Here is a 12603-nt window from a genome sequence, read left to right as displayed (position 1 = left end):
AATAGTGGATACTGAAGTTAGAAAAGCTGTCTGGAAGTAATTGTTAGTGAATGAATAAATAACTGATGGTTTTGTACATTGTGATTTCATAAAGTGAGGTTAACCATGCCTTTAGATTTGTGTGCAATATGCAATCACTCCATTGATGGTGAGGAGAGACCTTTATACTGCGACTGCTGCCGGGTTGTGTTCCACTTGTTAGAAGGATGTTCTGGCCTTTCCAGCTCAGAAGTGAGGGCTGTGGTGTTACAAAAAAGGAACCTTATATATCTTTGTGTGGAATGTTGTACTGCTTTTAAGTCAGCGCCCATGGTGGTCAGAAAAGTCCAGGAACTCCAGCAAGAGGTGGCTGGCCTTAAAAAAGAGATCAAGCAGTTAAAATCTTCCCCAATGCTAAATACAGAGGAAGTACTTTACGAGACCCATGAACGATTTGTACGCTCTAAAAACCTTATGGTGTATAATGTTCAAGAGTCTATAGATACAAAGCTAGAAGATAAAATAGCATATGATACCAATATAGCAAGAGATATCTTTAAGAAGTTGGGATGTGAGAATGACAAGAGTGCAATAGTCAAAGTTGTCCGTGTAGGGAAAAATAATGATGGGAAGAAAAGACCACTTAAGATTATTTGCAACAACTCTGAAGTTATACATAAAGCTCTTCGTTCTAGAAAGAAGCTACAAATGGAGTCATGTTCCTACAAAATAGCGTATGATTACACAAAAATGCAACAGGATGCATACAAAGCGGTTAAAGAGGAGCTAACACAGAGAAATAATGAAGGTGAGGATTTGATCATAAAATATATTAAAGGCGTCCCTTCCTTAATACCCAAAAGGCAGATTACCCAGGAAAACTTTTAACCACCCCATTAACAATATATTACCAAAATGTCAGTGGTCTGCGAACCAAAATAGACCGTCTTAAACTGGCTGTGAGTAGTTGCTTATATGATATTATAATTTTAGTTGAAAGTAACCTAAATAGTGATTTTTTGGACAGTGAACTAGAATGTGTATATTTTAACTTATATCGTAGTGATAGATCAATCTTAACAAGCCAAAAATTGAGTGGTGGTGGTGTACTGATCTACGTCAGAAGATCTATTCGGTCCCAAATGATAAACATATCACATCAGAACGTGGAACAATTGTTTATTTCATGTGAGTACAATGCATCAAAATTTATCATTTCAGGAGTTTATATTCCACCAAACATGCCTGGATTAGTATACACCTCTCATTGTGAAACAGTAGAGGATGTTCTACAAAGATTTCCAGCACAATATTTTTATATTTTTGGAGATTATAATCTTCCCGAAGCTATATGGTCAAACGATGAATATGGTTTGCAGGTTGTGTGTCCTGGAACTTCTTCAGCTATCCATATTGCCCAAACTTTTGGTTTTCTTCAGTTATTTCAAAGGATAAGTATTCCTAACAGCAGAAATATTTTCTTGGATCTTATGTTCACAAACGATAAAAGTGTTGAGGTACTGTTGGGAAATGACTCTATTCTAAACAGCAGTTTACATCATGCTAGTTATGAGTGTAGTTTAAGAAATATTCACAAAAAACAGGTAGACGACAGCCTCTTCTGCCAGGATCTGTACTATGATTTCAATAACGCCAATTATGTGGGTTTAAATAATTTTTTAGCTGGAATTAACTGGGAGCAGTGTTTGTCTCGTCTTGATTTAGATTTAGCTGTTGATTACTTCTATGAAATTTTAGCTTTTGGTATTGCTTCATTTGTACCTGTGAAAAAATACCAAACCAGCACTTATCCTAGGTGGTTTTCAAGGGAACTAAGACAGCTTATTTCTCAAAAAAGGAGAGCACACTACACCTATACTCAGTCCAGATCTCAGGCTGACCTCAATATTTTTACTAGACTGCGTTCAGAATGCAAAAAAGTTCGGGAGGTTTGTTGGTCTCAGTATATCTCTTTGATGGATATAGAATTCAAATCAAATCCTAGATACTTTTGGAGGTACATAAAGGACTTAAAAACCAACCATTCTCTTCCCCAAACAATAATATACGGCGAGGATAAAGCAAATGATGGGCAAGAGATTGTTGATTTGTTCAAAAAGTACTTCCAAACAGTGTACACCCCAAGTAACACAGAGAACAAACTAGACCTTGGTACACCCACAAATATTTACCAAAACTCTAAGTTTTCGGATATTTCTACAAAAGAAATATACGAAAAAATATCTCTTTTACCTAGTAAAAATACCCTTGGTCCCGACGGTGTTCCAAGTAGCCTGTTAAAATATTGTGTATGTACCCTTGTGGTTCCACTAAGTTTATTGTTTAATAAGTCTTTAAGATCCTCAATTTTTCCTGAAAAATGGAAGGATAGTTTTATCACGCCCATCTTTAAAAGTGGGAACAAAAACGATGTTACGAACTACAGGAGTGTATGCATTCAATCATCACTTCCAAAATTGTTTGACAGTATTATCAGCAACCAATTAAACTGGATGTGTCGTGGGCTAATAAATAAGAATCAGCATGGCTTCTGTTCAGGTCGTTCAACTCTAACTAATCTGTTACCATATCAATCAAAAATAATTAAAGCTTTGGAAGAATTCAAGCAAGTTGATGCAGTTTACACAGATTTTTCAAAGGCTTTCGATCAAGTAGACCATAATATTTTTCTCAGGAGATTATTTGATATAGGGTTTGATGTTTCGGCTGTAGGTTGGATCAAAAGTTTATTGTCAGAGCGTAGACAGATGGTCAAAATAGGTGCTTTTAAATCAGATGCAATATGTGTAACTTCTGGTGTTCCCCAAGGGGGCCACTGTTCCCCAATGTTTTTCAATCTGTTTGTGGACTCAATTTTTGATTGTTTTGAAAACAGTGAAGGTCTCGCTTTTGCTGATGATTTCAAAGCCTACAGAATAATGAATTGCCAAACTGATCAACAAGTGCTGCAGGACGATCTTAACAGATTAACGCAGTGGTGTCACATTAATAAATTAAACCTAAATATATCAAAATGTTGTCTAATTAGTTTTTTTAAGGGTTCCAGAAAATATGACACTTCTTACGAACTGTGTGGGCAACCATTAAAAACTGTATCAAAAATAAAAGACTTGGGAGTAATTTTCGACAAAAATTTAACATTTGTCGATCATATTAACTCTGTCACAATACAGTCATCCAAAATCTTGGGTTTCATCGTGAGAAATTGTAGACATTTTTCTGTTGACACTGTCAGAAGCCTTTACTCTTCATTAGTCAGATCTAAACTTGAGTATGGATCAGTGGTGTGGTCTCCTTACCAAGCTGTCCATAAATAATACTGTAGAAAAGGTTCAGCATAAGTTTCTACGATTTTGTGGATTCAAATTATATATTGGGATCTCTGATCATAATTATTCAATTCTGGAAAAACAACTGAATTTGAAAACACTTTCAGAAAGGAGAATCTGTGCTGGATTAAATTTTTTGCATAAAATTGTTACAGGGAAAATTGATAGTGCTGAATTGTTGGAGTCGGTTAACATTGAGATTGTCACACGAAATAGGAGACATAACTACTCTTCTTTTCATATACCCTATCATCGAACAAATTATGGTATGAATTTGCCTATAGAAAGATACTCGAGATATGTTAACCAACTTCATTTGGAAATATTTGATATGTCTGAGAGTGGGTTCAGGGCTCAATTTAATAGAATCAATTTCATAGAATAATTAATACTTTAGTTTAGTGTAAAACTTTAATTATAAATTTAGGGTTGTAATGTTAATTGTTGGTTGTTTGAACATTGTTGCAGGTTGAATTATTTTTGTTGTTTTTTGATTATATTTTTTTCTCAATCTATTACATACATCTTACATTTTACTATTTGTTAATTGTAACTGTTAATGGGGTTTTCCCGTAATATTAATAAAAAAAAGTCGCAATATTTCTCCGCTACTCGCGTACGATAGTTTCTCAATTCCCTTCCAAGTACTTGCACACCGCGAATATATTTGAAAGATGTAGAATAAAAATAGCATGGGGAAAACAAGCCATGAACAACACTTACTTACTCAGTGGAATTCCTCAAGAACAGTGCAAATATGGAACAGAATGGAAATATAATGCTCAATTATAAAAAGTTGGAAACAGTGCCTTGCAGTAGTACAGGCATGTATACTGAATGCCAGGGCACAGGTAGCCAAAAAGAATATTGGACTGGGACCTGCCGGGAAGAAGAAGGAGAAGAGTACAAATAGCAGGGAAAATATTGGAAGGAGATAGTTGCAACCCTTTGCTATTCATAATAGTAATGAACCAATTAATACGAAATACTACAGTAAAAACCAATCAACTACAGATAATAATAGGACACCATAGATTACAACAGGTAACAATAGAGTCCTTTATAGGTTTGTTCTAGAATCAGTTTCAAACGGTTTGAAACCATCAGCGAATAGTGGACCAGCGCGAGTAGAGGGGACAGCACTGGTGACTGTATTATGTTCTCTCACTGACCAACTGTTTACTGACGGTTTCCGACTAGTTTGACTGTTTGCTAGAACAAATCTAATATATGAATGTAAAGACTGAAATAGTTTTGTACACACTTATGACAACAGGTGAACAGAGAAAGTGTACTTTTGAACTGTGTAAAACAAATAATTCCTAGCTGAGCGCTTTCGGCTTATAAAGCCATCTTCGGAGCTATGGTCAAAAGTTTCAAAATACCACTATGAAGAGAGATGGATCCCATGTACAATATACAAAAAATACTTCTATTACTTGTGCAGTTTTTAATGATGGAAAAAATATAGAAAAAAACCTTGTCTGTCTGTTGAAAAAAGGTGGTCAATTCTTGCTGTTCTTAGTCGGAAAAGTTGAAAAACATATATATTACAAGCACAAAGGACTTTCACGAAAAACTACATTACATATAATGAAAATTTGGTCATGGTAAGGTCAAGAGACCTTACCATCTGATGTGTGCTGTGTCAATATGAGAACTACATAGTACTGATAGCAGATTTCGAAATTAAAATTCAGAAACTAATGGATATATGGGTAGAGCAAATAGAAGAACTAAAAATGGAAATAAATGAGGAAAAGGGTAAGATAATGATAATCAATGGCAAAGAAGCAGGGTTGGAAAAAACCCGTGTTTTTTTTAAAAGCCCAACCCGACGGGTTTTTTAGAGTTTTTTCGGGTTTTTTTTTGGGGATTTTCAGTTTTTTATTTAGATTTGATATATAGTTTCTGCTCTATCAAAAGTTTTACAAAAATTATGAATTTTATTGCAAAAATAATAAAATAACAAAATATGCTTACAAAATAAAGCAACTTGACAATGTCAGCAATTTATAAGCAACTATCACCTATATGTTGAAACTAGGACAGAGAAGGAGCAAGAATTTGATAAAAATATCTCCAAAATATTAGATAATGTCGCCATATATAGAGAGGCTCTGTATTTGCAAAAACAACTTGCCGTTATTGTGAAAGCTCTAGACAGATTCCAAAGCGATTCTGTAAACATTTCTGATGCAGTAGAAATATGGAAAGATGCCCTCGACCATGATTTGTTACAGTCATACAGACAAGAAATAAAAAAGAGATATGACTTTGCCATTCAACCATTTCACCTTTTTGCAAATACTATGGATCACAAATACATGGGAAGACGACTTACAGGGGAAGAAGAGGAAACAGTCGAACAATGGGTTGCATCGAATCTTTCTGATGAGTTTTTGGCAGTGATGTTATCATTCAAGATTAAGGATACAGATATGTTCCCCGCAACACTTTTCAAAGAAGAACTTGTCAAAAAATTCTCAACAAAGAAATGGTGGAAGCTGATATCAATAAAAAATAAAAAAAACAAATAAAATACCATATGAATTTTGTATTTATATGTTATCTTTGTTCTCATGTCCAGCTTCATCTGCATCTATTGAGCGGATTTTTTCTTCATATGGATTAATATGGACTAAGCTTCGCAACAGATTAGGTGCCGATAGAGCTGCAAACTTGGTAAAAATATATAATCATTTAAGAACCGAGTCCTCGTCCTCGACCGAGTCTAACGAATAACGAATGGGAATTGGGAATGTGACAAAAATACAGATTCTGATTTTCCTGATAACTAATATGCTTTGCTGATGCTTTGTTTAACAAGAAACTTGTTTATTTTTTTATTTGTCTATATACCATGTTTAAAATAAGTGTTTTATTAGTTTAGTTTCAGTTTCTCTCGTTTTGTATTCACCTACTACTTACTTCATGGTATTTATGCTAGTTTTTGTTTTTATTCAGAAATAAATATGACGTTCATTCAACTGAAAATTTGCTATTTTTGAAAAAACCCCAAAAAACCCAATAATAGTGGGTTTTATCAATTGAAAAAAACCCGCTGGGTTTTATAAGATGGGGAAATTCTATGCCAACCCTGCAAAGAAGATAAGAAAGATAATAATGAAATAAAGATACAATGTAAAAACTCAGAAATAGTTACAACTTACGAATACCTGGGAAGTATAATTACTAAAGACAGAAAAATCGACTGGGAAATAACAAATAGAGCAAAGAAATCAAACAAGTTATACTATGAGTTAGTCCCAATACTGGGAAAAAGGGAACTTACAAGAGAGACAAGGATAAACATATTTAAGACAATAGTGATACAAACTGTGCTCTATGCAAGTGAAAACTGGACAATTCTGGAAAACAGCAGGATAAATGCAATTAAGATGAGACAGAAGAAGGATAGTTCTAAAGACAAGATGGGATAGATTATGGAATGAGATTATTAGATGAATGGTTAAATAAGAATCAATATTGAATAAAATGGCAACGAGACAAATGAACTGGTATGAGCGTTTGATGAGGATGCAACCCAACAGAATTACAAGAAAAGTGCATGAAGCAAAGAACATTGTAAAAAGAAAAAGAGGCAGACGAAGTAAAAAATGGATATGTACAGCAAGTAGTAGAGAAAAATTACTTGAGGAATTGAAAATAACGACAGGAAATAGAAAATAATGAAAAAGATGGGTGAATGGAAATTAAAACAGCTAGCCCAAATCCAACACCCTGATATGGCAAAAAGAAGGGAAAAGAAAAAATCTAGGGTTTTATTGAATTCTTCATAAAATGTTTTGATACTATCATCATTACACTCAGCTCTGAGAGTGTAACATCTTATTTGTTCCTTGTTCTCTTAATAGTCCTGTCGCCAGGGGGGGTACAACGGCCTTCTTAATTCAGATGGACTTACCCAAGTTTTTTTTATGTATTTTGGCCCGTAGAACACGAATTTTTTGGGTAACAGTTGATCCCGATGTCGATAAGATTGTTATAAACAAAGAAGTTGAGGAATTACATAACAGCGATTTCTCGCAAAACAAAACAATTTTTTGTATTTTTTGGGTCATTCTAACCAAAAAATGTTCCTACAAGTTTTTTCGTAGGATGCATAGTTTTCGAGATAAACGCGGTTGAACTTTCAAAAAATCGAAAAATTGCAATTTTTGAACCCGAATAACCTTTGAATAAAAAATAAAATAGCAATTCTGCTTACTGCCTTTAAAAGTTTAAGTCAAATTTTATCTGTTTTGAATATTTGCATTGCGAAAAATTTATTTTTTGATTGTTAAAAAAAGCTATAAACACATAGTGTTTCCCGTGCCTAATACATGCGTTTTAATGCATGCTACGTAGAAATAGCCCCGCTTGCACTTTTACCTCCTCTACCTACTCATTCGATTTTAAATGAGAAATCATTGAAAACATCACTCAAGCACTAGGTGTTTATAGCTTTGTTTTAACAATAAAATAATAAATTTTTAGCAATGCAAATAACTAAAACCGATATAATTTGACTTGAACTTTCAAATGCGGTAAGCAGAATTGCTATTTTATTTTTTAATCAAAAGTTATTCAGGTTCAAAACTTGCAACTTTTCGATTTTTTGAAAGTTCAACCGCGTTTATCTCGAAAACTATGCATCCTACGAAAAAATTTGTAGGAACATTTTTTGATTAGAATGGCCCAAAAAATACAAAAAAAATGTTTTCTTTTGCAAGAAATCGCTGTTATGTGATTCCTCAACTTCTTGGTTTATAACAATCTTATCGACATCCGGATCAACTGTTACCCAAAAAATTCGTGTTCTACAGGTCAAAATACATAAAAAAAATTTGGGTAAGTCCATCTGAATACAGGAGGCCATTGTACCCCCCCTGGCGACAGGACTATAATTTTTAATACAAATTTGTTAATTCTTGGTAATGCCAGATTTACACTCAGTCCAGTTGGACAGGGAATTGAGCAGGCAAAACATAAGGAGAAAATCTCAGATCTTAGTTACTTATACTGTGAGATCTGTGAGGAAACAAAATTGCTGTGTACTGAATTAACTTTCAGGCCTAAATATGATTTGGCATCACCCACAGTGGCGTAGCTAGCCCCACAGGGACCCCTTATCAAAGTTTGTCGCGGGGCCCTTTTCCACGACTGATATGGGATAGTGCTAAAAAAAGTTCAAGAAAAGCAGCAAAAACGTGTGTATAGAATAGAATAGAGATATACTTTATTGTCACTGAAAATTTTACAATTTTATGGACAAAGAGTAGGTATGTACAAAGAGTAGGAAAAAACAACAACAAATACAGTTTACTGAAATTACACAAATCGTCAATATTATTACAAAATAAAAGATAATGAAATAAAACAAAACAATACAGGGTGTTTCATAAATAATTGGAAATATTGTAACTGTAGATTCCTGGGAAGGCTTCCTAAGGGAGCTGGAGCTCTTTGAAGATGGTGCCTTTTAATTAGTTTTTTTTTTAATACCTCTAGAACACATCTATTTAGAAAAACTAAAACTGGTACGGCTATTTATCTTCCAGAGATAAATCTTTTTCTTAAATTGTTTTTCTTGCTAAAAAAACGCCTTTTTTAAAGAGATCAAAGAAGCTTTGTTCTTTAACGGCGAGCGACCGGCAAATAGATATACCTAAATACAATTTATAGATAAAGAACAGATTACACGAAAATATGCACAAACAATACACAGTGTTTCAATGTTTCAAATTATCAAAGGTAAAGCGATTGCAAATATTGCAATTTCGCATTATACATTATACAATGTCTCACACAGCCAACGGTGAATAGACAATAAGAAGTAGCTTGAAAACAAAAAACCTCTGTTGTTATAGAACGGCGAGAGGCAGAACATAGATAGGTACCATAGTTTATAATAAAGAATCCATTACACGAAAATGTCGATATCCCAACAATATATGTACACTGTTTCAAAGCGTTTTAATAGTAAAATAATTGCAGAATATTTTGTTCAATTTTTTTAATGGAATTTTGTTTCGACCTGCCTCGTTGGGTCCCCTGAATGTCGGGGGCCCCGTATAATTGATACGGCTTATACGGCGGTAGCTACGCCTCTGATCACCCAAGTTATAATAATAATAATAATGTTTATTTACTTCTCGTTATGCTCTCATATATAATTCAGGTAATCACCAATGTATGTAATGAAAGATTCCCCATCATCCAGGAACCGGTTTACTTAGCATTGTAATTACAAAATATTTGAAAAAATGAGCTATCTCATTTAGTAAACGTTTCTTTTAGAAATATAGTTCATATCATTTTTGTTTAATAAAGATTTGTAAGGAAACAAAAAGTATTTAATTGAAAGATTTGTTAAAAAACCTACCTTTGCAGTTCACACAAAAACAAGATGTCGCAATACTACTGCTTGAAATACTGATTTAATAATTATTTTCGTACGTAAATTCAGTAAATATAGTCAAGATTTAATACCTTTAACTACTGAACATACACTGTGATCAAAAAGTGACTGAATGAAATCAGAATCTTGAATCTACAATCTACCCTACTCGGAATGTGAATCTACTTCCTTCAACATTTTTTATTGGACAACATGACACATGACAATATGACAACATCAACATCACATCACAGGCACAGGACAACATTCAACTAATTCTATCCATAGAACGTGTTTTGTCAATTCACAGTACATGTGCCTTCACTGTCAAGGTCAAACCAAATACATCCTTCTTCATCTTTTTATTGACAAGGTTGCATTTCTTCATTTCGCTGTTCCCCGTTGCAAAATTTAGTGATTATTTTTTGATAGAATCCCGAAAAGTGGCAGAAATTCATTTTTGTACAAATTTGTAAAATTTATACTGCTTTTTGAGTCACAGGTTCCGGATTTGATATTATGATTTTAAAATTCAAAATGGCGGATCTAATATGGCAACAAACATAGCCACCTTTACTTTACAAGCCATGAAGAGAAAAAGGCAACGTCGCAATTGATGACGTCAGTAGTCTGACTTTCGGACTACCGCTTTCGAAACTACGATTTTAAAGTACAAATTCTGGTAAAATTTATAGTATTTTTTGAGTCGAACAAGAAAATATTATTAATTAGAAGTTTGTAAAAAATAATATTAAAAGTAATTCCTTGTAAGTAAAGGCCGCGTCTCACCATCAAATAATTTGATCAAACAGTTTGAGCAAACTCCGGAAGTACGTCAAAGTGACGTCACAATTGCAGTTTTTTGAAATTCTAAAAATCTGTGCTCTCACTATCAGTCTAGTTTGATCAAATTTTTTGTATAGGGCTTTTCATCGATTGTCATTTGTTTCGAGCTTCTGTCATATGTTGTATAATCTGTGTATAATATTAATATACACAAGATATACACGGATTATACGACATATGACTGTGAATGAAAAGCCCTATAGGGCTTTTCATCGATTGTCATTTGTTTCGAGCTTCTGTCATATGTTGTATAATCTGTGTATGATATTAATATGCACGGATTGCACATATGACAGAAGCTCGAAACAAATGACTGTGAATGAAAAGCCCTATTGAGTTGGCCCTTTACTTGTTTGTACTTTATTTAAAATTAAAATTTTTCATTATTATCCACAATGAACACTCAGGATGTGACGTCACTAACTGGCACTTTCAGTTTGCTCAAATTATTTGATGGTGGGACGCGACCTTAACGTTTATTATACAAAAAAACCAATAACAAGAATATAAACGGGATTCATTTTTTTCGAATCCTAAGAAAACTAATAAGTAATTTTCAAAAATTTAAACGCAGAGTGAAAGATTACGTTAGGACCGAGGGCCCAAAGTCCCTGAAAACTTCTATGTTTATTTTAATCAGTTACAGGGGTGAAAAACTAAGAAAATTTAGTGTGATTTTTAGTTTCAAATATATGTCATTAAAAAAAACTTATGCCCGGTACACCATAAAAATTTAACTGGTTAGCAACAATATTATTACAGCGGTATGGTTAAAGAATTAGGCAAAGGATTAAAAAAATCACTTAAATCTGCCAACAGGTTTAGGAAATATAAGACATTAAAAATGACAAAAATTTTAAGTGGACGGATTTCTATATGCACGCAAGTTTATATAAAAATATATTATATTGAACTAAAATCATCTTAATAACATACCTTTTAATGTTCTTTATAATTTGGAGCACGAAATATTGTAAAATATTTCAGTTTCTCTGTAAATACAGTGAAAATTATTTAAAAACAAATGAGAACTGTCAGAATTAATCGGTCTACCAATAATGTTGCCAAGTTTCAGCTTCATGGCTTGTTAAGGTGGCTATGCAACAAAGCATAAAACCAAACCACGGTTATTAGACTTTATTACGGTTGTCTTGTCCGACGGTGGTGGGGAGACATATTTTTGACTTTACGTCACAAGAGTTTACATTCCCATATTTTTAAATTATTTTCGATCATTGAATGTGTGTTATTATAAAATAATAAGACAAATAGTACACATTTTATCTCATACCGGGTGGTGAATCGTAAAAAGGGCCATAGGAAACTCAATGTAAAATTCTGAATTGTTGAATTCCTGCTTCCCTAATTACTCTACATCAAGTCATGAGAGAATACTTGTAGAGAATTAAAATCTGCTGTATTAAAATCAAAAGTTAAAATTGTTCTACGATTTAAATGCATTCCAATATTTTGAAAAATATACATTTGCCACAATAGGTATGCGTGTAAAAGTAAGGCCACACGTTACTATTTAACTGACAGTGCTTACACCATTGACTGAATAAAAAAATCTTTATTATTAATCCTTTCTCCGCAACTGAGGGTATTATCAACTGTACAGTCGGAAAAATGAAAGAATACCCATGAACGAACATATAAAACACGCTGTATTTTCCTGTCACCGTGTCACAAAGAAAATTGCCCAGCGCAAGTACATGTACTTGCGCTGGCCAATTTTTTGTTAGGATGGTAGTTTTTTTTTAGATCTGTTTAGGGAGTTTTTCGTTCGTAGTTGCATGCAGCGAAAAGCCTGGACCACCTTGTTTAATCACTTCATAACCAGGAGTTATTTTTCATTTCTATTAGTGCTGTTTCGATTTCATAGGGTGTTATTTCTGGCATTAATTCTGATCCCTTGTTTGTTACTTTGGGCAAAGGCTGATCTTGCCTTTCATTGGTGCTCTAATTTTGCTTCGACCACCCCCAAGGATTTTCATTGTTTCCTATTTTTGTTGTGCATATTTT

At 33.6% G+C, this 12603-nt stretch overlaps 1 protein-coding gene across 3 annotated transcripts in view; it reads right to left on the bottom strand.

The window, feature by feature from the left end:
* LOC114334249 (probable ATP-dependent RNA helicase DDX43) overlaps nucleotides 1-9951 on the bottom strand; it is a 48255-nt gene extending 38304 nt beyond the window's left edge. The window contains exon 1 of one of the 3 annotated variants that reach the window (XM_050654890.1): nucleotides 9718-9951. The gene's annotated coding sequence lies outside the window, so the exon portion shown is untranslated. The remainder of the gene's footprint in view (nucleotides 1-9717) is intronic. The other 2 variants (XM_050654906.1, XM_050654899.1) reach the window with 2 other exon arrangements.
* Between the last annotated feature and the right edge of the window lie 2652 nt (nucleotides 9952-12603).

Source organism: Diabrotica virgifera, chromosome 1 (assembly GCF_917563875.1).
Source record: "Diabrotica virgifera virgifera chromosome 1, PGI_DIABVI_V3a".
Lineage (NCBI taxonomy): Eukaryota > Metazoa > Arthropoda > Insecta > Coleoptera > Chrysomelidae > Diabrotica > Diabrotica virgifera.
The sequence above is the reverse complement of the archived record's forward strand: the minus strand, read 5'-3'. Positions and strand labels throughout refer to the sequence as shown.